Source organism: Etheostoma spectabile, chromosome 4 (assembly GCF_008692095.1).
Source record: "Etheostoma spectabile isolate EspeVRDwgs_2016 chromosome 4, UIUC_Espe_1.0, whole genome shotgun sequence".
In the NCBI taxonomy this organism is placed as follows: domain Eukaryota; kingdom Metazoa; phylum Chordata; class Actinopteri; order Perciformes; family Percidae; genus Etheostoma; species Etheostoma spectabile.
In genome coordinates, this window is record NC_045736.1 from 31347228 (window position 1) to 31352299 (window position 5072).

A 5072-nucleotide genomic window follows, 5' to 3' on the forward strand; every position below is an offset into this window, starting at 1 on the left:
TCTCTCTCTCTCTCTCTCTCTCTGCCTTTTACGTTTTCTCCTGCCTCTCCCTCCATCCACTCCTGTCAAAATATCTGTCTTCTGTTCTGCATTTCATCAGAACTCTTTCTTTACTTGTCTGCTTGCATTTCCTCGCCACTTTAATATTTAATTGTCTACCTGCTAGTTCGATTTGTTGATTTATTTTTTCAGTTCCCCACAGTCTTGGTTATTTATCCGCCTATAATATGTTTAACATTTTTTCGATATAGTCTACTGGTCTTCTGTCTCTGTCTATTTTAACAGAAATTACATTTCATAGGTTATTGTTATGGGTATATCTGTTCTGTTAACCACTTGTCCTGTGTTCTTCTTTGAGAAAAATTCCATTTTGTAATTTTTGATTTCATGATGATGCACTGTGGAAATAACATTGCATTGTATAATATTTTATGGGCTATCCTCTGGGTTTGACTAAACATCCAAGAATGTTTTTAGGTTTATATGCAACTGCTCGGTCCGCTGGAAAATAAATGGGTGCCTGGTCACAAGCTTTCTCAAATTACAGCTAAACAGTAAATTAAACTGTAATGTACGTAGCTGCCAAGGCTGATTCGACTGGCCAGGCTAGGTGCCCCAGACCTTTGTATTAAGTCATTGAATACTGAATATGTATAAGTGAATAACTTGCTTCCATTAAAGTCTAATTGCTTTCCATTTGCATAAGGGGGAAAAGTCTTCTATCATAGGCAGGTAGACGGTCCCATTGACTTACAGCTAAACAGCGGCAGCCTGCTATACAACACAAGAACCATTGACTCATAACAAGGCTCCTTGTTATGCAATGGGTGGTACAGGAGCCTATCATCTACTGGCTTGACATCTTTGAGTTGATTCTGAAAGCTGTCACGGGCGGAGAACAAAGCGACACCGAGCAGGGTCTAACCCTTAAAGTCTAACGAGGATGCATACCTAACTGTTCCGTTCTTGTACTGAATGTCAGTTAAACATCAAAAAGTGTCAAAAAGTGACACCAAGAGTCCCTAAAAAGCTAAATATGATGCTGGGCTTTAGAGCAGCAGCAACAGTTTGCTAATCCACAACCTAACGTTGGCTAACATCGACTGTGTATTTACTTGAGCCAACAAAGACGCCAACAGAAGTGGTCACCATGGCAATGCACATCCCATGCGTGTCCGTGATGCCGGGGGGGTGGAGATTCTGAAGGGGGGTTTGGTAGTTGAAGTTCAAATATCAACAGTCTTTGTGCAGCATCGCTTACTGCACCTTTTAACCCTCATGTTGTCCTATATCAACGTTCTTTTTAATTCCCCAAAATAACACGATTGATTCCACACAACGCTCTTTGGAAAATACACATCTTTATGATTTTGGGGTGTCTTGTTCAATTTTATAACATTTGAAAAACAATTGAAGTGTTTTTGAAATAGTATTGAGTAAAAGTTGACATATTCCAGTCTGTGATTATCCATCAACATCCATTCCTTTAATTTTAGTCTAAATAATTCCTAATTTCTGCTTTTCTGACTCAAACATTAGGTATAATTTCCTATAAATGAGGTTTACTGACCACAAATTCTACAAATAACTGTAAAACTAAAGTTAATAAGTTAGTGTTACGTAGTGTTGAACACGTCAAAAAGTGAGAAACACTGAAAAAAGCATCAAAAGTGTTGAAAAAAAGGACAAAAACGTAAGAAGTTAAAAGCATGAATAAAAAGCGTCAACAAAAGTGTTGATTTTCAATTTTGGGGTTGATGAACACAAGCAATAGCCACTTTGTCTATATATTGATGGCGTTTCATTTCCGGGATTGTTCAGGTGCTGCCGGAAATTCCAGCTTTCTTTGAGTTGGAATTTTTAACTCTTTCTGAGGACTATGGTTACCTGGTCCTCAGATCTCTGCAGGGTAAATCCAGACAGCTAGCTAGACTATCTGTCCAATCTGAGGACTATGGTTACCTGGTCCTCAGATCTCTGCAGGGTAAATCCAGACAGCTCGCTAGACTATCTGTCCAATCTGAGGACTATGGTTACCTGGTCCTCAGATCTCTGCAGGGTAAATCCAGACAGCTAGCTAGACTATCTGTCCAATCTGAGTTTTCGCTCACACGACGAAAACTGCTTTTGAACGTCCACATGTTCCACCAAAATAAGTTTAAAGAAATGCAAACAGACCAGAGCAGCTTTTTCCCGCATCCTGTGTGGACTAGCCAGACCCTCCTCCACTGCTCTGTGTAGGAGGGTCTGACAAAGCAAGACTACAAATCACTTAAAGCAAGATATAAAACCGAACCCTGACCTGGACAGTGTGATCAAGACATAAAGGTTACGTCTATGCTGCCTGCCTGCTTGGCCGCCTGCCCTGCCCCAACCGTGGCGTTGCCAAGGCAACTGCAAGTTGCAAGGGGCAACGTCAGGATCAGCTGACACTGATGTGAGAAAACAAGACCACCAAGAGAGAAAGAGAGACTGAATGGGAAAGAAAAATAAATAATTAAGGAACACAGTGAGGAGTGGAGGCGCTGGATTTAAAGTGACACGACTGAAAAGCAAATGGAATAAGCTGGAGACAGAAGAGGAGAGATGAAAACATAACAGGGAGGGACCTCACCAGTGTTCAAATCAGGGGATTTTTGAAATTGTTCCAGCTCTAAGCTCACAAGCATGCATGCACGCGCACACACGTACACACATCCATGTAGTCACGTAGATTATGCAATAGGATGTGTGTTATTCCATCATAATCCTGCCTCGCTGTAGAGCAGTTTGAAAGGGTTCTCTTGTTTTCCTTCTCATCTTCTTCGTCACCTTTCTGTCAATTACCTCTCACACACACACACTCATATCCTGTTCTTTTTTGTTATGCGTCTTCATATGTTCTATGTTCATTTTGGCACCTGATTTTGATATTAAAATGGGATGTAATGCATTCAAGTTTCAGTAAAATTCTCTCCCAGCATGATTCAATACCCAACGTTAATCTGACCCCCATGACCCTGATGAGGATTAACTACAGAAAAATAGGGGAAAGTTTCCCTGAAAAAGGAACACTGTGATGTTTCTTTGGAGTGGCCCAGAGTTTGAATGAGATCAGCCTCACGGATGCCTCCGCGTTATATCTGTTGCAGATTGTTATTAAGTAATGTATTAATACAAAACGTTTGCACACATCTTTCAGTATCCTCTAAAGTAAAATCATACTACAACTGATATTTGAATGCTATTATCTGTCTGAAGACTTGCAGACTATGTGCACTGGCTGAGTGTGACACACGCGCGCGTGCGCACACACACACACACACAAACACACACACACACACACACACACACACACACACACACGACAATGACGTCAGTCTGTCAGTCTTGCTGTGTCTCTGGGGCTCATCCCGGAAGAGACAGAAGGCTGAGCAGCCAGAGGTAAAGACCTCGACTGAGCAGTGAGTGCAAGTGTGTGTGTGTGTGTGTGTGTGTGTGTGTGTGTGTGTATGTGTGTGTGTGTGTGTGTGTGTTCATGTGCAGGCATATAGAGGGGACAGATAAAGGTTATATAACCATGTCATGATGGATCACCAGGTAGCCCTGTACTCAGTCAGGGCAAATCCATCTACACACACACACACACACACAAATATGCACAAATCTCTCCTCCCTCCAAAACCTGGTGCCTAGATTACCCACAATGCAACTTGCCGACCGCCGACAGTTTTGGTTGCGCTAGAAGGGGCTAATGTAGCCCCGAGCAACTAGCACAGCTCAAAATACACACTTGGATATTTATATTAATACACAAATGCAACAAATGAACTTACTTCTCCACACATGTGCGATATTATATAATCATGATCACAAGCAAGAATTACAGTAACACGCACAAACACACACACACACAGAAATAAGAGCAAACAAACCACCAAGAAAAGACAAAATGTGATTAGTTAAGAGAAACTGTAAATTGTGTCATCTGTGTGTGTGTGTGTGTGTGTGTGTGTGTGTGTGTGTGTGTGTGTGTGTGTGTCTGTGTGTGTGTGTGTGTGTGTTACCAACTAACAATAGTGGTTGTTCGAGTTAGACACAATAAAAAAAATTAAGTCCCAATATTCCTTGTTGATGTCAGGTTAATGTGTATTTATGTTAATTAGCAGGTATTTAAAAAGTGATGTCATTGTCCTTTTAAAGTCCCAGTAATGTTTTTTGGTCCTTATAAGTCACATATATTTCAAAAGTGGAACTGTCTCTACAAACCACCATAGTTTTAGGGGGGGGTGTATTGAGCTCTGAAAGGTGTATCCGAAGTCTAAAGTGATGGGAATTTTAAAAAGTGTAGTCCACCTAAACCACACCCGGGCCTGTTTGGACAAAAGTCTAGCTTAACCACATAAACCCGTATGTATATGTGTGTGTGTGTGTGTGTTGGTGGTCGCACTGATATAGAGGTGACATTGATATGTCTGAGGATGAGGAGGTGGCTGACCTTCCCACGTAGCTCTGAATCTTTATTTCTCAAAAATGTGACCTCATCCTCTCCTCCTTTTCTCCTCCTTTTCTCCTTTCATCCCTCCATTGTTGTGCTCCAACCAACCTGTCTCCTTCTCCTAACTCAGACCTTCCGTCTTCCTCCTTACGTCTCCATTTGTCACCTCTCTCCTCCCGCTCCCTCTCCCTCTCCCGTCTCTCTGTCCTCATTTCTTCTGATCTTAATCACAATGAAGAGGAATGTGTTTAATGTCACTGGAACACAAGATGAGTCATTTGAGCTGGAGTCCTAATGAAGCCGCTCTCTGTCAGCGTGATGTATTTCCTGTTGGAGCGGGAGACCGAGGCGGGACACGCCAGCGGCAGGAGTGGAAATCAATTGTTTCAGTTCGGCAGAGGACGGCGGTATATTTCATGGGAGAGGCGAAGGGCTGGGATGGCTAAGAAATGTGTAATTATTGTATTGATTTTGTTTCAGTGAAGGGAAAGAAATGGGTTTGTTATAGGTGGTGATGATAGAGATTTTGTTTTATTGTAACTACAGATAATTTGACACTTTGTAGCTCCCTTAATGCTGGCTGTAGGGATTGGGG